We start from the raw sequence: 20,721 nt of genomic DNA on the forward strand, positions 1-20,721 counted from the left end.
GGATTTTTAATTAATTAATTTGCAAATTATGGTGGAAAATAAGTATTTGGTCACCTACAAACAAGCAAGATTTCTGGCTCTCACAGACCTGTAACTTCTTCAAGAGGCTCCTCTGTCCTCCACTCGTTACCTGTATTAATGGCACCTGTTTGAACCTGTTATCAGTATTTAAGACACCCGTCCACAACCTCAAACAGTCACACTCCAAACTCCACTATGGCCAAGACCAAAGAGCTGTCAAAGGACATCAGAAACAAAATTGTAGACCTGCACCAGGCTGGGGAGACTGAATCTGCAATAGGTAAGCAGCTTGGTTTGAAGAAATCAACTGTGGGAGCAATTATTAGGAAATGGAAGACATACAAGACCACTGATAATCTCCCTCGATCTGGGGCTCCACGCAAGATCTCACCCCGTGGGGTCAAAATGATCACAAGAACGGTGAGCAAAAATCCCAGAAACACGGGGGGACCTAGTGAATGACCTGCAGAGAGCTGAGACCAAAGTAACAAAGCCTACCATCAGTAACACACTACGCCGCCAGGGACTCAAATCCTGCAGTGCCAGACGTGTCCCCCTGCTTAAGCCAGTACATGTCCAGGCCTGTCTGAAGTTTAATAGAGAGCATTTGGATGATCCAGAAGAAGATTGGGAGAATGTCATATGGTCAGATGAAACCAAAATAGAACGTTTTGGTAAAAACTCAACTCGTCGTGTTTGGACGACAAAGAATGCTGAGTTGCATCCAAAGAACACCATACCTACTGTGAAGCATGGGGTGGAAACATCATGCTTTGGGGCTGTTTTTCTGCAAAGGGACCAGGATGACTGATCCGTGTAAAGGAAAGAATGAATGGGGCCATGTATCGTGAGATTTTGAGTGAAAACCTTCTTCCATAAGCAAGGGCATTGAAGATGAAACGTGGCTGGGTCTTTCAGCATGACAATGATCCCAAACACACCGCCCGGGAAACGAAGGAGTGGCTTCGTAAGAAGCATTTCATGGTCCTGGAGTGGCCTAGCCAGTCTCCAGATCTCAACCCCATAGAAAATCTTTGGAGGGAGTTGAAAGTCTGTGTTGCCCAGCAACAGCCCCAAAACATCACTGCTCTAGAGGAGATCTGCATGGAGGAATGGGCCAAAATACCAGCAACAGTGTGTGAAAATCTTGTGAAGACTTACAGAAAACGTTTGACCTCTGTCATTGCCAACAAAGGCTATATAACAAAGTATTGAGATAAACTTTTGTTATTGACCAAATACTTATTTTCCAACATAATTTGCAAATAAATTCATTAGAAATCCTACAATGTGATTTTCTGGATTTTTTTCCTCATTTTGTCTGTCATAGTTGAAGTGTACCTATGATGAAAATTACAGGCCTCATTTTTTTAAGTGGGAGAACTTGCACAATTGGTGGCTGACATTTTTTTTTTTTGCCCCACTGTAATTTGGTCCCTTTCCCCCCCTCATAACTTAGCCTACCGTTCTGACTTGGTGGTGCACACGTAGCCTATAACATGTTTTAGAGGAATGTCATCATTGAATATTGTAAGAGCTTGGTATTTATTATGGATACCCATTAGCTGCTACCGAGAAAGCAGCTACTATTCCTGGGGTCCGGAAAAATTAAGGCAGTTATACAATTTTAAACATTACAATACATTCATAAACAGATTTCACAACACTCTGTTTGCCCTCAGGCCCCTACTCCACTACCACATATCTACAACACAAGATCCATGTGTATGTACAGTTGAAGTCGGAAGTTTACATCCACTTAGGTTGGAGTCATTAAAACTTTTTCAACCACTCCACAAATTTCTTGTTAAAAACTATAGTTTTGGCAAGTCGGTTAGGACATCTACTTTGTGCATGACAAGTAATTTTTCCAACAATTGTTTACAGACAGATTATTTCACTGTATCACAATTCCAGTGCGTCAGATGGTTACATACACCGAGTTGTCTGTGCCTTTAAACAGCTTGGAAAATTCCAGAAAATTATGTCCTGGCTTTAGAATCTTCTGATAGGCTAATTGACATCATTTGAGTCAATTGGAGGTGTACCTGTGGATGTATTTCAAGGCCTACTTCAAACTCAGTGCCTCTTTGCTTGATTCATGGGGTAATCAAAAGAAATCAGCAAAGACCTAAAAAAAAAAAATTCTAGACCTTCACAAGTCTGGTTCATCCTTGGGAGCAATTTCCAAACACCTGAAGGTACCACACGTTCATCTGTACAAACAATAGAAACTGCAGCTCTTTGTTAAGTGTTGCAGTCATTTCAGTTTTTGTAGTAGCTGACGTGTATAGTGTTGAGTCATCCGCATACATAAACACACTGCCTTTACTCCAGTGGCATGTCGTTAGTAAAGATTGAAAAAGGGGGCAGAGACAGCTGCCCTGGGGAATTCCTGATTCTACCTGGATTATGTTGGAGGCTTCCATTAAATAACACCCTCTATGTTCTGTTAGACAGGTAACTCTTTATCCACAATATAGCAGAGGGTGTAAAGCCATAACACAAGTTTCCAGCAGCAGACTATGATAAATAATGTGAAAAGCCACACTGAAGTCGAAATAAAACAGCCCCACCAATCTTTTTATCAATCTCGCAGCCAATCAGTCATTTCTGTAAGTGCTGTGCTTGTTGAATGTCCTTCCCTATAAGCATGCTGAAATTGTTTTGTTTTTTTAAACTTTAAAATAGCATTGTATCTGGTCAAACACCATTTTTCCCAAAAGCTTACTAAGGGTTGGTAAGAGGATGATTGGTCAGATATGAGCCAGTAAAAGGGGGCTTTACTATTTTTTGGGTAGCTGAATGACTTTTGCTTCCTTCCTGGCCTGAGGGCCCACACTTTCTAGTAGGCTTAAATTGAAGATATTGCAAATAGGAGTGGCAACATCACTTGCTATTATCCTCAGTAATTTTAAATCCCAAGTTGTCAGACAACAATAATTTCCCCACCTCTTCCACTCACTATGGAATTCATAATTACAATTCTTGTCTTTCATAATTTGGTCAGATATACTTGGATTTGTACTGTCAGCGTTTATTGCTGGCATGTCATGCCCAAGTTTGCTAATCTTGCCAATGAAGAACAATCATTAGAATAGTTAAAGCAATATCAGTCGGTTTTGTGATGAGCCATTGGATTTAATGAATGATTGAGCCGAGTTTGCCTTTGCCAAAATTTCACTGTAAGTGCTCCAAAGCATTTTACTGTCATTGTGTTTCATAGTGTAGATTCTTCTATTTAAAACCTCTTAGAGATCCCTAGTGATCCCTTCCCGCTTTATCCCGTTAACGGGATTCATTTGACAACATCCAGTGAAATTGCAGCGCGCCAAATCCAAAAACAGAAATACTGATAAACCAAATTCATAAAACATACAAGTGTTATACATCAAAATAATGCTTCACTTCTTGTTAATCCAGGTGCTGTATCAGATTTCAAAAAGGCTTTAAGGCGAAAGCAGACCATGCAATTATCTGAGGACAGCGCCCCGCATACAATCACATGAAAATCAGATTTCAACCAGGCAGGCTCGTGACAAAAGTCAGAAATAGCGATATAATTAATGCCTTACCTTTGAAGATCTTCTGTTGGCACTCCAAAATGTCCCAGAAACATCACAAATGGTCCTTTTGTTTGATAATGTCCTTCTTTATGTCCCAAAAATGTCAATTTATTTGGTGCGTTTGATTCAGAAATACACTGGTTTCAACTCGCCCAACATGCCTCCAAAGTATCTAATAAGTTACCTGTAAACTTGGTCCAAACATTTCAAACAACGTTCCTAATCCAACCTTAGGTACCCTAAAACGTAAATAATCGATAAAATTTAAGACGGGATATACGGTTTTTCAATAATGGATAAAAACAACATGAAGTGCGTTCCAGGTCACGCGCACCAAAAGACTTGGATGGACTACTTCTTCATTTCTCAAAAGAAAAACAACCAATTTCTAAAGACTGACATCTAGTGGAAGCCATAGGAACTGCAACCAGGTTCCTCATAAATAGGGTTTCCCATAGAAAACTTATTGAAAACACAGGGACCTAAATGTTTTTATTTTTCCTGGATGGATAGGACTAGGGGTTTCGCCTGCCAAATCAGTTCTGTTATACACAGACATTATTTTGTGTTTTCTATCCAAATCTACCAATTATTTGCATATCCTAGCTTCTGGGCCTGAGTAACAGGCAGTTTACTTTGGGAACACTTTTCATCCGGACGTGAAAATAGTGCCCCCTAGCCCAAAGAGGTTTTAATCAGTTTGGTCACGACTTCTCAATTTGCAGAACATTTGCCAATCATTTGTGCAGCCAGACGTATTTGCCATTCCTTTTGCCTCATCCCTCGTAACCCTACACATTTTAAATTCCTCATCAATCCATGGGGATGTAACAGTTTTTACAGTAATTCTCTTAATGGGTGCATGCTTATTAGTAACTGGAATAAGCAATTTCATAGATGTAGCACTTGACACATTTTCTTTGCTCGTCATTACACACCACAGACCAACAAATATTCTTTACATTAACATAGGAATCATGACGCAACTTATTGCATGACCTCTTATACACTATATTAGGCCCTTGGAACTTTGGTTTTCCTAGATTTGGCTACTATATTTTGATCACGACATCCGATGTACCTGGATATTGCCTTCAAGCACATTTCTGCAGCATTAGTAAAGATGTGATCATTATATGATCATTTCATTCCTATGCTGTTTGTAACTAAACTGGTAGGTTGACTGAACCATGTTGCAGGCACTGGTTACTGTTTGAAGCTTTTTCTTGAGTGGGCAGCTTGATGAAAGCCAGTCAATACTTCCTGTTTCTTTTCTAGGGGTAGCAGATCTTCAACCAAGCTCTCATTGAAATCACAGCGAGATATGGATGAGTTGTCACTTCGTATGCCTTCCACTAGATGACAACAGTCAATAGAACTTTGTCTGATGACAAATGTGAAGGGGGGGGGGAGGGTCGAATGACACAGGAAATAGTCACCACTGCCACGGGTTGACCATGCATTCACTATGCGCATTCACAGGGGAAGCACCTGCGTTCCACCGCTCATTTGAAGTCATTCTAATTCTCCGGTTGGAACGTTATTCAAGATATATGTAAACATTCTAAAGATTGATTCAGTACATCGTTTGACATGTTTCTACTGACTGTTATGGAACTTTTGGATATTTCGTCACATTATAGTCGACGCGCTTTGTGACTTTTGCATTGTTTACCAAACGCACTAACCAAAGTAGCTAATTGGACATAACGGACATTTTCGAACAAATGAAGCATTTATTGTGGACCTGGGATTCCTAGGACTGCATTCTGATGAAGTTCATCAAAGGTAAGGAAACATTTATCATGTATTTTCTGGTTTCTGTTGACTCCAACATGGTGGCTAATTTGGCTTCTGTTCTGAGCGCCGTCTCAGAATATTGCATGTGTTGCCTTTTCCGTAAACGTTTTTTTAAAAATCTGACACAGTGGTTGCATTAAGGAGAGGTATATCTATAATTCCATGTGTATAACTTGTATTATCTACATTTATGATGAGTATTTCTGTTAAAACAATGTGGCTATGCAAAATCACTTGATGTTTTTGGAACTAGTGAATCTAGATAGCCAATATAAACTCAGATTTTTTTATATAAATATGAACTTTATCAAAAAACATGCATGTATTGTGTAACATGAAGTCCTATGAGTGTCATCTGATGAAGATAATTCAAGGTTAGTGATTCATTTTATCTTTATTTCTGCTTTTTGTGAATGCTATATTTCGCTGGAAAATGGCTGTGCTTATTGTGGTTTGGTGGAGAACTAACATAATCGTTTGTAGTGCTTTCGCTGAAAAGCCTATTTGAAATCAGACACTTTGGTGGGATTAACAACAAGATTACCTTTAAAATGATATAAGACACGTGTATGTTTTAGTAATTGTAATTATGAGATTTCTGTGGTTTGAATTTGGCGCCCTCTATTTTCACTGGTAGTTGTCATATCGATCCCGGTATTGGGATTGCAGCCATAACAAGTTAACCTCTTGAAGCTAGGGGGCACTATTTTTATGTTTGGAAAAATAACGTTCCCAAAGTAAATGGCCTATTTCTCAGGACCGGATGTTAGAATATGCATATACTTGACAGATTAGGATAGAAAACACTCTAAAGTTTCCAAAACTGTCAAAATATTGTCTGTGAGTATAACAGAACTGATATTGCAGGCGAAACCCTGAGAAAATCAAACCAGGAAGTGGCTTCTATTTTGAAAACTCCATGTTCCATAGCCTCCCATTGCTCCATTTAAAGGGATATCAACCAGATTCCTTTTCCTATCGCTTCCTCAAGGTGTCAGTCTTCAGACATAGTTTCAGGCTTTTATTTTGAAGAATGAGCATGAAGGACCACATTGCGTAAATGGATAGGTGGGGGCTCAGAGTGAAATGTGCGCAAAAAGAGAAAGGCGGCCATTGTTACTCCCGGTCCTAGTGAAAAGCCAACTGTCCCGGTTGATATATTAATCAAATAGAGATTTGAAAATGAAACATCTGACATGTTTCTGTGGACATTATGGATATAATTTGGATTTTTTTTCTTTGTTGTCGTGACCGCTCTTTCCGGTGGATTCCTGGGCATAACGCACCAAACTAACAGAGGTATTTGGATATAAAAAATATCTTTATGGAACAAAAATAACATTTGTTGTGTAACTGGGAGTATCGTGAGTGAAAACATCCAAAGATCAAAGGTAATAGATTAATTTGATTGCTTTTCGTGACCAAGTTACCTGATGCTAAGTGTACTTATTGTTTTGTCGAGCAATCGATAAACTTAAACGCTGTAAAGCATAACTTCAAAATCTGAGACAACAGGTGGATTAACAAAAGTCTAACCTGTGTTTTGTAATATTGCACTTGTGATTTCATGAATATTTTCTAGTAATATTATTTGACTGTGCTATTCAGCGTTGCTGATGACAATTATCCCGGATCTGGTATGGGTGGTTCAGAACTTCTTATGGCTTGGGGGAAGTATTTTGACGTCTGGATTGGCTTCTAAGAAGCATGCCCAAAGTAAACTGCCTGTTACTCAAGCCCAGAAGCTAGGATATGCATAAAATTGGTAGATTTGGATAGAAAACTATAAAGTTTCCAGAACTGTTAAAATAATGTCTGTGAGTATAACAGAACTGATATGGCAGGCAAAAACCTGAGGAAAATCCATCCAGGAAGTGGGATTTTTTTGATGTGGGTATTTTCAATTGAATGCCTTTTGAGTATCTAATGGGTTAGGACCCATATTGCAGTTCCTATCGCTTCCACTAGACGTCAGTCTTTAGACATTGTTTCAAGCTTGTTTTCTGAAAAATTAAGAAGAATGAGACCCTTTTTGTCAGTGGACTGAGAAAGAATGCAGAGCTAGTTTGCGCGCGTGACCAAGTGAGCACCCTTCGTTGTTTTTCCTTTCTATTGAATACGCTATTATCCGGTTGAAATATTATCGATTATTTAGGCAATTGACAACCTGAGGATTAATTATAAACATCGTTTGACATGTTTCGACGAACCTTACCAGTACTATTAGGATGTATTCGTCTGCATGTTTTGACCGCCTTTGAACCAGTGGATTACTGAACAAAACTGAGTTTTTGGGATATAAAGAGGGACTTTATCAAACAAAACAAACATTTGTGTAGCTGGGACTCTAACCATATGAAGATCTTCAAAGGTAAGCGATTAATTAAAAAATCGCTATTTCTGTCTTTTGTAATTCCTTTACATGGTTGTAAAATGTTTGTATGCTTTTGGTAAGCAGGGCGCTGTCCTCAGATAATCGCATGGTATGCTTTCAATGTAAAGCCTCTTTGAAATCTGACAAAGCGGCTGGATTAACAATAAGTTCATCTTTAAGACGATATATTTTTTATGAATGTTTATAATGATTATTTCTGTATTTTGAATTTGGCGCTCTGCAATTTCACCGGATGTTGCAGAGGTGGGTCGCTAGCGGAGTTCCTCTGTGGAGATGGGAGAACCTTCCAAAAGGACAACCATCTCTGCAGCACTCAGGCCTTTATGGTAGAGCAGCCAGACGGAAGCCACTCCTCAGTAAAAAGGCACATGACAGCCTGCTTGTAGTTTGCCAAAAAGGCACCTAAAGACCCTTAGACTATGACCAACAAGATTCTTTGGGTCTGATGAAACCAAGATTGGACTCAGTTTTAAAATGTGGCCTTTTAAGATGTACAGATACATTAGAAATAAATACAACTAGCCCATAACAGAAGCAAAGCATTTAGGACCACACTTACCACTGAATGTAGGAGTGAACTCTCTCCAGCCTCTTATAGTCAGTCCTCCATTCTTTATGAAATGACTCGATTAAAATGTCTAAACAAAAATACAAAAGGTCATTACATACAGTACTTTACAAAAGTACCTTGGATTTCTTCACATTTTATTGTGTTACAATGTGTGATTGAAATTGATTTAGTTGTAATCTTGTCAACAATCTACACAAAATATTCTGTGATGTCAAAGTAAGATTTTTTGTATTTTTAAGATTCATATAAATTAAATATCTAAAATAGTCTTTGCATAAGTATTCAGCTCCCTGAGTCAATCAATACATGTTAGAAACACCTTTGGGAGCAAATACAGCAGAGTGTTCTTGGGTAAGTCTAAGGGCCCGATCCTGATTTAGGAATTTATGCCTTTCCTACGCCCTTCTCAGTATTTGGTATTCAGATTTACCTTCTCAGTTGTGTAACGCAATCTGCAGGTGTGGCTAACTTGTGCCCCACGTATAAATGTAATGCAACCACTGAAAACACTCCCACTTGCTGGCCAACACATTTTCTTGGAGTTTTCATTCAATGGAGTTTTCAGTACAATTATCTTAAAGCGGAACTGAAATCGTATTAAAATCTGCTCATATACACCCCCACGAAGAATGACACTTAAAAAAAAATATGACAAGCGAGTAATTAGATACGGTCATTTTCACGTTTTCATGATTAGAATGTTTGGGAATTACATATACTAAGGCATTTGGGAAAACTCTATAGTAATAGAGAGTGGGAAAGCGGCTGTGCATTAGGACAATCCAGAACCGGAGTCTACGCAGACCAGTGCGCCATAGCTAACGGTACAGGAAGACTATACGCAAACAAGCCATTTGCCACAAGGGCCTGTCATCATTCACTTTGAACTGGACTGTGTTTTAACAAGCAGTTGCAACAGCGCGACTTTAGATTAGAACGCGTTCAACAAAAGCCACAAAATACACTTGAATGGATTCCTGCAAATACGTAGCTAAATACCACCGGAATCCTTTTACATTAGGAAACTTTGATCAAACCATTAAAAAAAGATGTGTGTGTATGTGTGTATATAGGGAGAGCATATCAACAAGTAATGCTAGCCAGCGCAAGATGAGCTCAAATCTAAACGAAGGGACAGTAGATAAACCCTCTAACCTTCAGCTAGCTGGTCTTTAAAATTGCACCGATAAACGATAGGGAATAGCCTGCTCATGCTTCTGCAGCTTGCCTGCATGCGTTGTACCAACCAAGCACCCATGCTTACTGGCTAAATTTGGCTACCTTGCTAGCTAACTACTTCCAGACACAAATGAGAGAACACCTCACTGACTATTTTACTCACACTAGCAGAGCTGGTTAGGCTTTTTAACCTGTTAAGAGTGTTCATTACTTTTTAGTTTAATGACACCGGTCATAGTCGGCGCAGAGCGTATTGTACGTTCATTAATTCAGCTATTCTGCACTCCGGCACACCCAGACAAGAGCGCTGTGAAATCGAAGTAGATATGCTAACTGGATAACCGCCGTTCAGCATAGATAGCTAGTGAAGCGATTCACATTTCTTGCTAGCTAACCAAATGACACGCACATCGGTTTTTAGCTTGCTACATAGATACGCTAGCATATTATCCACGTTATGACTGACTTGGGATCATTGTCCTTGCAGGTTTGATTGTATTGACATCCCAGCCTTAGTTACATTTGTCCGTTTGTACAACATATTGAGTCATTGAAACTGAAACAGTGCATCCCGAATGGAGGCAGCAAACAATGTACCAGGCCAGCTGTGATTTGCAACCTGATAGTCCAAAAAATGTTGCTACCAAGAAATCTATTGGTGAATGATATTAATCATGCATTGAACTGCATCCATTCTGCCAACAATGCCGTATTGTACGTAATGGAATGTTGAGTGAAATATTTTTTTATTTTTAAAACCCTCTTATAAAAAGTTGGTTTTGTAGCATACATTTTATATTTGACTGATATGATTGCAGATAAACAAAGTAATTGAAACGATGTCAGTTCCACTTTTAAAATATGGTGTACCTTTAATTTGAATTTTGTCAACAGACTCAATGGAATACATCAAGAGTACGGGTTCAGAATATAGGGATCAATGAAAATAATTGTATTATGCATATTCATCTCCGTTTCAACAACGACTGGTGAATACTCTGATCTTTTAATTATTTAGGTAAATTTTAAGGTTAGGAAAAGTATGAATAAAAAACAGTTTGGAAAGTCTTTGCACGAAATACGTCGATGAATAAAAATAGTGTTTGATTCATCATGCAAGTTGACATTTGAGTTCAATCCATAAAATATTGAAAAGGTAGAAAAAGTGTACAATTAGGGGTTGAACAATAATCCTATAAATCTACCCAAATCATGGAACAGGATGACAACAGTCCAGTCATCCTGAACCGTGTGCCAGGCACCTGGTTAAACCTGCTATGTGTGGTCAGAGTTCTATAATGATTCAAATAGGCTACATGTCCCAAATGATTGCACACTGTTAGCCTAATATGATCCACTAATGCTAGTGACCCTCAGGAACAATTTACAAGGATGTGACAGAGGAAAGAAACATAAACAGAATGGAATGATGAAAAAATAAAATGTATGTGGTATTACTGACAGTGGCTCCCAATAGTGGCTAACATTTAACATGATACAAATTGTAAAATAAAAACAGAAAAGCACAAACATTTTCAAAACATTCTTAAGGCATCAACCCAGCAGGTTCAGCCCTTCAGAAGCCTGTAACTTGAGTCTCTGAATATCATCCACGCAAATTATGAGGGCACACAATTCAATTCAGAATAGCGGCACATTTCATTGTGGAAAAGGGGCCTCAATATATAATATGAGTTTCAGTTTGCTTCCATATGGCTGGTTATACCCTCGTCTCCAAAGAAAATCAAATTGTATTAGTCCCATGAGCTGAATACAACAGATGTAGACATTACAGTGAAATGCTTACTTATGACAATACATTTCAATCGCACTTTGTATGACAAAATCCAAAGGGTATGAATACTTTTGCAAGGCATTGTATATGCTTTTACTCTTTACACACATTTTATAGCCATTGAAAACTGATTAAATAGCAAGTGACCTACCATCAGGGGATGCGGGGTATTCATTGAGATAGAATGTTTAATTAAACATTCTTTCTCCTGAGCATTCATCTGTTAGATTCTGCAGAGAGAGAAATAGCCCAGTCAGATGTCTAGATGACATCTTTAAGACTATAACAAGATATAAGCAGATGTGTAGGGCCTGGAGTTCTGGTCAGGAAAAACATTAGGTCTTGGTAAGCCCAGGTTATCCTAGCTTTTCCTGTCAAGTTCACATGGACAACAAAAACTCCAGACCCTATTCCTGTGTAATAACAAGGGCCCTTATACTTACAGGATACCCTCGTCTGTAGTTCTGCATGTCCTTCGCAGCCCTCGTGTTTCTGGAGGACGTGTTTGACCACTGGAAGACATGGTACATCAGAGATACTGGATGTTACATTTGGCAGAAATCTATTGGCATTATTTGTCCCTTTGTGTACTGACCTGGGTGTCAAGTCAATGGAACCGAAGAGGAGACAATAATCATCCCATAGTTTCCCTGTTTGGCCAGTTGCAGAGAAGGATGACAGTGTAGGGGCAACCTGAACCAGCAGCAGAGTTTGTGCATTCTACACATTCCACTGTCTACCTGTTAAATTTCTGCATGGCGCCCTGGTTGGTGGTCACCACTGAGAGACTGGGGGATAATCGCAATTGCATACTCACATCCTTCTCAAAAACCCATTGGATGTGAAAGCCAGAGGACCCTCCCCTCTGATCTTCTCCAATGGGTTTTGAGAAGGAGGCAAGGAGAGAACACGAGGAGTATGCAATTGAGACTCTGGGAGTTCACATATTCACTTCTGATTAGCTAGCTACCTGGGCTAGCAAGCCTTTTAGAGACGTAGTTCAATCTACAGTACAAATCAAGTACACACTACTTCAGGTCACTGGTAGAAAGTGTTTGATATAAACCCATCTTCCCAATAGCTAATGTTAAAGGAGAATTTAACCCCAAATTGTTACCCATCTCCACTGCTGTGGCAGTCGGCTACATAAAAATTATACAAAATAATCGCAAATATTTTAGGTAGGAAAGTACACATTTCTTGACTGAAAACCAATAGTACTTTGACAAATTGCTAAGTCGGCCTGTAAGCTTTCAATAAAACAATGAATTTGTCCACAGGTCACGAATTTGTGAATCATGCATTCACTGACAATGGAGCAGTGTGAGGCAGGCCTGCAATCAAGCAACATCACAAGTCACATGACCCGTTTTTGCAGTTGTCTCAAATCTGCTATCCAGGGAGAGGGGGCAAACTCCACTGAACTAGTATCAATATGGAACCACTTGGGAGTTTAGATTTTGGGTCAACCTTTCCTTTAACATTATACAGTGCAGTCTGAAAGTACTCAGACATTACTTTTTCCATATTTTGTTACTTAAAGCATTATTCTAAAATTGATTAAATGGTTCACTATCTACACACAATACCCCATAATGACATAACGAAAACAAATTTGGAAATGTTCGCAAGATTTATTAAAATAAAAAAATATATACCTTATTTACATAAATATACAGACTATTGAAGGTCCAAGACCTCAGCGGCCTCCATCATTCTTAAATGGAAGACGTTTGGAATCATCAAGACTCTTCCTAGAGCTGGCCGCCCGGCCAAACTGAGCAATCCGGGGAGAAGGGCCTTGGTCAGGGAGGTTACCAAGAACCCGATGGTCACTGACAGTGCTCCAGAGATCCTCTGTGGAGATGGGAGAACCTTCCAGGAGGACAACCATCTCTGCAGCACGCCACCAATCAGGCCTTTATGGTAGAGTGGCCAGACGGAATCCACTCCTCAGTAAAAGGAACATGACAGCCCGCTTGGAGTTTGCCAAAAGGAACCTAAAGGATGATGATCATGAGAAACTAGATTTTCTGATCTGATGAAACCAAGATTGAACTCTTTGGCTTAATGTTTCCAGAGGAAACCTGACACCATCCCTACAGTGAAGCATGGTGGTGGCAGCATCATGCTGTGGGGATGTTTTTCAGTGGCAGGGAGACTAGTCAGAAGAGGGAAATAGGAATGGAGGAAAGTACAGAAATCCTTGATGAAAACCTGCTCCAGTGCTCAGGGTCGCAGACTGGGGGCGAAGGTTCACCTTACAACAGGACAACGACCCTAAACACACAGCCAAGACAACGCAGGAGTAGCTTCAGGACAAGTCTCTGAATGTCCTTGAGTGGCCCAGCCAGAACCTGGACTTGAACCCGCTCGAACATCTCTGGAGTAGAGGGCGATCGATTAGTCAGAAGGGCCAATTAATTAGGGACAATTTCAAGTTCCATAATCTGTAATCTGCCTTTTTGGACGACGATTAGATTGCAATCCAAGAGGAAACTGCGTAACAGGTGGTAAGCCTGCCACGCGAGTGCAGCGTTAAAAAGGACCTTGTGGCTGCAAGGAGCCAAGGTAAGTTGCTAGCTAGCATTAAACTTAACTTATAAAAAACAATCCATCTTCAAATAATCACTAGTTAACCTAGTAATATCAACCATGTGTAGTTAACTAGGTCGTCATTCGTTGCATATAATCAATGCTGTGCCTGTTAATTTATCACAGCCTACTTCAACTTTGCCAAACGGATGATTGAACAAAAGTGCATTCGCGAAACAAGCACAATCGTTGCACAAATGTACCTAACCATGAACATCAATGCCTTAAAATCAACATACAGAAGTATATATTTTTTTAAACCTGCATATTTAGTTAAGAAATTAATGTCAGCAGGCAATATTAACTAGGGAAATTGTGTCACTTCTCTTGCATTCAGTGCAAGCAGAGTAAGGGTATATGCAACAGTTTGGGTTGCCTGACTCATTGTGAACTGTGTGACCGTAATTAATTTGCCAAAATTTTACATAATTATGACATAACATTGAAGGTTATGCAATGTAACAGCAATATTTAGACTTGGGGTTGCCACCCGTTCGATAAAATACAGAACGGTTCAGTATTTCACTGAAAGAATAAAAGTTTTGCTTTCCGGATTGACCATATTAATGCCCAGAGACTCGTATTTCTGTGTTCATTATATTATAATTAAGTCTAGGATTTGATATAGCAGTGACTGAGCGGTGGTAGGCAGCAGGCTCGTAAGCATTCATTCAAACTTTACTGCATTTGCCAGCAGCTCTCAGCAATGCTTGAAGCACAGCGCTGTTTATGACTTCAAGCCTATCAACTCCCGAGATTAGGCTGGCAATACTAAAGTGCCTAAAAGAACATCCAATAGTCAAAGGTATACGAAATACAAATGATAGAGAGAGAAATAGTCGACGTGTCATAATTTCTATAATAACTACAACCTAAAACATCTTAACTGGGAAAATTGAAGACCCATGTTAAAAGGATCCACCAGCTTTCATATGTTCTCATGTTCTGAGCAAGGAACTTAAATGGTGGGATTTGGTCGGATCACTATGCAATCTGGTTTCCGAGCTGGTCATTGATGCATCTCAGCCACGCTCAAGGTCCTATACGACATGATAACCGCCATCGATAAAAGACTATACCATTTTGCTCCTTTGCACCCCAGTAGCTCTACTTGCACGTTCATCTTCTGCACATCTATCACTCCAGTGTTTAATTGCTAAATTGTAATTCTTTCGACACTATGGCCTATTTATTACCTTACCTCATTTGCACACACTGTATATAGATTTTTTCTATTGTGTTATTGACTGTATGTTTGTTTATTCCATGTGTAACTCTGTGTTGTTTGTGTCACACTGCTTTGCTTTATCTTGGCCAGGTCGCAGTTGTAAATGAGAACTTGTTCTCAACTGGCCTACCTGGTTAAATAAAAGTGAAATAAAATAAAATAAATTTATTTTTTAATATCAGCATTCGCTTTTTTTGGACCTCCAATAAAATCGGTATTGGCGTTGATAAATCATAATCGGTCAACCTCTACTCTGGAGAGAGCTGAAAATAGCTGTGCAGCAACACTCCCCATCCAACATGACAGAGCTTGAGAGGATCTGCAGAGAAGAATGGGAGAAACTCCAAATACAGGTGTGCCAAGCATATAGCGTCATATCTAAGAAGACTTGAGGCTGTAATTGCTGCCAAAGGTGCTTCGACAAAAGTACTGAGCAATGGGTCTGAAAACTTATGTAAATGTGATATTTCAGTTCATTTTCAACACAATTGCAAAAATGTCTAAAAACTTTCTGCTTTGTCATTATGCAGTATTGTGTGTAGTTTGACCAACAACAAAAAACAATTGAATCAATTTTAGAATAAGGCTGTAACATAAAAAAAAATGTGGATAAAGTCAGGTCTGAATACTTTCCAAACACATTGTAGCTAACTTAGCCATCTAATCAACAGGGCAACAATGGCAAATCTAGCCAGTGTGAGGATTTATGCTTATGCTCTATAACCTGCAACCATATTACGTAAGATTGAATTGTTTGAACAACAGCTGCTTTGTCTGTGTCTGTCTGTCTGTGACAAGAACTGAGCAACATGGTGTGACTTGCATGTTGCAAAACGGCGTACTGTTTGCTACATTTGCCTTGCCTGTCTGTGTGTGTGACAATATTGAGCACATGGTGTGACTTGCTGCATGTTAAGTTATGGTTAATCAGGTATAGGGAGGGGTGGTCATCGCGAGGTTTAACTGCGATGGAAAAATACTTAACACAATAGCAGGAACTGAGCAACTGTTATAACTAGGTGTGATACCAGAACAATAAGAATCTATACATCGACAGAGGGTGGACTTCAAGAAGCGCCAAGAGGCTGGGACTAGCCTGAGCACCTGCGATAGGCTGAGCAAGTCTAAACCGGGCTCTGCCTCTACAGTGATAGACATAGGCCAACAGACGGGTTGGAACTATCACAGTATAAGAACAGCTGTTTACTTACATCCTGTCAGTTCTCTGTTCTACCCTGCGTGGTGTTACAGTGAACCCGTATATACGAAAAATTACATTTGCCATTTATTGCTTGAATTTAATTAAAGATAATTATTATTTTTCCTGATACTGGATTTGAAAGACGCAGCCTCTGACACCAGCTAGCCAATTAGCTATTGCTAGCAATCAACAATTTCTTCCCGCCAGACTTTGTCAATACTAGTTAGCGTTAATATTGCTAATGTTAGCTAACACGCACATTATTTATCTTTCTAACCCTTGTTAGCCAAGGCTGACTAATTATGTACTGACTAGTTCGGTTCAAAGGGATGAAAAGCTACTTCCAGTCAGTAATGTTAGCTAGTGTTGATGAATAGGTATATGAGAAACGAGACCAAGTCGAGACGCTGGACAAGGCGGATACGGTATAGTAAAGGCCGTTTATTCAAGAGTAATGATATCTGGCAATTACGTGCACGGCTCCGTTTCGTCAAGTTCTCATGCGAACCATTGGAAAAAAGAAAAGAGGCCGGTCACAATCGTACAGTTCATTTTATACATGGAAATGACGTAGGTAGATTCTGGTAGTCCTGGCTTTCTGGTAGGTTGTTTGCAGATGATAGACAGTCTCCTCCAGCCTGGTGTCAGTATCCCATTGGTTCTCGACAGAGTTCTTTGTCTTTGGAACCCATCCAGAAGGGGAGGGGCTGCGTGTGTGTGAGTGTGTGCGTTCCTGTCTTGGCAAGTCTGTGTGTCTTTTCAGTGAGTGCGTGTGTGAGAGATATTCTGTATGGCCCTACCATGTTTTACTGTGAAAATACGTTGCTATGTGTTGTCACAGTTATAGCAATGCAATAGCAGTAAGCTGGTCATTTGCATAGGAAATAGCACTTCATTACACTAGCTAACAGGATAAAGGCTAGATAGAGTGCTAGCTAGTTGGCATAGTAGCTTTGTAACAAACAAAGATTAGAGCCATTTTAATGAAACAATATTCAAAATCTTTGGAGGTAGCTAGCTAATGTTAGTTGAATTGGCTAGCTAGGTGTCCATTAGCCCTTGATCATGAGTCCGTTCCATTACAAATTAGTGTTATTGGATGAAGGGGGTCTTCTGTACAGTTTTGTTAAGAGCACGACGCACGGTCTTAATATTAACACACATTACTTGCAGTACAGTTTTGGAAGAAATAAATATATATTTTAAAGTAGGTACACACCTTTATAGGTTTTGGTTTCCTACACTGCCATATTACTGCCCTTCCCCGAAAACAGTACAACACAAGACTAACGTTACCTGTGCTAATTAGCCATCTGTGTTCTTGTGCTGCCGTTGCTTCCAGAGGCAGTTTGGAACAAAGGAGTGAGTGTTGCAAGTTGATTTTTATGCGCTTCAGCTGTCCCGTTCTGTCAATTGAATACACCTGTCAGCAACGGGTGTGGCTGAAATAGCTGAATCAACTAAGTTTAAAGGGTGTCCACATATACTTTCGTATATAGTGTATGCTATATAAAGTAATAAGGCTGATGGAACAGATCAGAATATTTAGTTAAAAATTTATAAATAATTATTTCTTCACATTTTAGGTGATACACACGACAGTAGGTCTGTGTGAACGTTCCAAAATGCGCGCCGCACATGCGAGCAGTTTCATGGACAGAGATGGAAGTATCCATTAGAAACGTAGAACTAGGGGGATTTGAAGCTGCAACAACCATCATGGGTTGATAATATGACTAGGATAATGCCTTTCAAATCAAATTTTAAATTGGTCACATACACATGGTTAGCAGATGTTAATGCGAGTGTAGCGAAATGCTTGTGCTTCTAGTTCTGACCATGCAGTAATATCTAACAAGTAATCTAATTTCACAACAACTACCTTATACACACACACGTGCAAAGGAATGAATACGATTTTTTACATATAAATATATGGATGAGTGATGGCCGTGCGGCTGAGGCAAGATGCAATAGATGTATAGAGTACAGTATATACATATGAGAAGAGTAATGTAGGGTAACATTTAAAGTGGCATTGTTTAAAGTGACTAGTGATACATTTATTACATCCAATTTTTTATTATTAAGGTGGCTAGAGATTTGAGTCAGTATGTTGGCAGCAGCCACTCAATGTTAGTGATGGCTGTTTAACAGTCTGATGGCCTTGAGATTGGCTGCTAGACAATGAAAGAAAGTTTTGAAAAAAACAAAAGAACACTTATGAGTAAATCTTTCCCTCCGTGTTTCTATGGTGGGATTTTGGCTATAGGGTACCTTGAAGCAAGGTAAGGCATGCCTCATAATAGGAAGTAAAACATCCAAGTGTCAAATAATTAAGGAATTTTGCTAACTCCATCCCATGTACAATAGAAACACTGCTAACCACAGTGCTAAGTGCCTGCACGCTTGAATTAAAAGGAAACTGCACTCAAATGTTCCTGATGTAGTTCAAACATTGCTATGGTATTAGAACATACAATTGTATTTCTGTAAAAAAAAAAAAAATGGACAGCCTAATTTATCAGTTTCAATAGTAAGCCTACTATTAGCCTACTTGCACAGTACTGCTTTGGTTGGTCTGACTGAAAGACCAATATAAGATAAATGATTTTAGGTCATTCAGAGTGCATTTCCATCGCTGTGCGGGCCATTTGGAAATGTTTTGGAAAACATTTATTATGTCCACTTTTCCAGGCACCACTACATCACTGGGGTACAGTAACTGTATTTGAAAAATGTTTTTGGATGTGATATGAAAGTGAAGGAATTTATATTTATAGAACTGTACTGCAATTGAGAATCGATTCACGTTTAGATTGAGTATTTGGAGCCAAATTGCCCTTTAAACTGATCATGTAACGCTAAAGCCCTTGGACTGAGGGGTAACGTTAAGACTCTTTTAGTCCCAATATTGAGCTTCCATTAGCTAATTTAACGTACTGTCAATTTAGCTGGTGCTAGATTTTGCATACTCGTTTGCCTTGTTAAAGCACATTTTTTAAATAACTGACGGTAACTAGTTACACAAGATTAAGAAAAAAATAGGAATGCAACGTACTAAACCTGATTTCCAATACGATTTAGTTTTGTCCTGGTTTAAAAGACGCATTTGGTTCTCTCCTGGGTCGTCTCCATCATCACTCTCTGTGTCCCAGGTTGAATCATACTCGCACACTAAATCGTCGTCCTCCATCATTGAAAAAACAATGTGGGCTTGAGAAAGACTAAAAGCGAAATCTGTTTACATATGTCATATATATATATGTAAACATATATGTAAACATTCATACACATAGCTCATATATTATACAGCGCCAAGCCAAACCGCCTGACTCAAATCATCTTACGTACCCCTGCTAAAACAGGAACCAGCTCACTCACCCAGCAATAAAACTACCCCCCCCCCCTCAGCTCTGTTGTCTTACCACTCCAGGAAACAAAGACATTCCATCGCAAGAACACATACACCCAGCCATAAAACTGACCCCCTCTGCTCTCCTGTATCAGATTTCCTGAGGCACAAATATCTCCTTGTATAAACACACATCTCACCCCCCTCTACTGGTCGGGTGCTCAGAACAAGACTCTGCTGTGCACCAATGGGGCTCCTGCTCTGGCTAGAGCAGGTCCGCCTCCATCCCTTCGGGACCAGTCAGAAGACCAACACGACAAGACCCCACCTACATATTCCATGTATAAAATCTGCTGTGACCAATGTCTAGGTCCCTTTTTCACCTGACTCACTTAATGAGTTATATGAACTAGGTCCGTGCATGTAAAACTGCAGGACAAGATATTTTTTGACTCATTAAAACTGCCTTTTGTTACAACTGAAATCCACTCTGTCCAGCGTCCGTGATTTGGTCTCGACTCTCCAGTATTTGAACATCAACACATACGACAATTAGACATGAGTTGAGCTTCTAGCTCCAAGTTTGACTATTTACGGCGACCAACCATCCCTCCTCCCGGTCATGCAAATCCATCGTGTTTCGCTAATGGGACCACCAGATGAAATGGCCCGTGCAGTTTGTGCCTGTAGGCTCGTTCGCCAAAGAGCTCGCCAATTTGTATTCCCAAACCGGAAATGAGTTCTCTCTTGTTTCGTTCATCCATTCCTATCGGGAAATGAATGGGGAAATAATAAGGTTTTGGGATTTAAAAAAAGAAAGTCTGAGGTTAACACAGGTTTATGAGATAATAGCAGTCAGTTAACATGACCTTTATGAATGATGAAGCCTTTTATGTGCTTTGCGTAATGGATTTGATGCTTTCGAAAACGGCCAATGCACGTCTACAGGCTGAGCAGCTGTTGAGAATAATGCGTTTTTGGAGGATAGAATTTCTTTTTTAATGGGGCTATATCG

At 39.6% G+C, this 20,721-nt stretch overlaps 1 pseudogene; it reads right to left on the reverse strand.

Annotated features, from left to right (window-relative positions):
• The window catches only part of LOC109869758 (opioid growth factor receptor-like), a 39,299-nt pseudogene that overhangs the window by 4,086 nt on the left and 14,492 nt on the right, over nucleotides 1-20,721 (reverse strand).

Source organism: Oncorhynchus kisutch, linkage group LG24 (genome assembly GCF_002021735.2).
Source record: "Oncorhynchus kisutch isolate 150728-3 linkage group LG24, Okis_V2, whole genome shotgun sequence".
Lineage (NCBI taxonomy): Eukaryota > Metazoa > Chordata > Actinopteri > Salmoniformes > Salmonidae > Oncorhynchus > Oncorhynchus kisutch.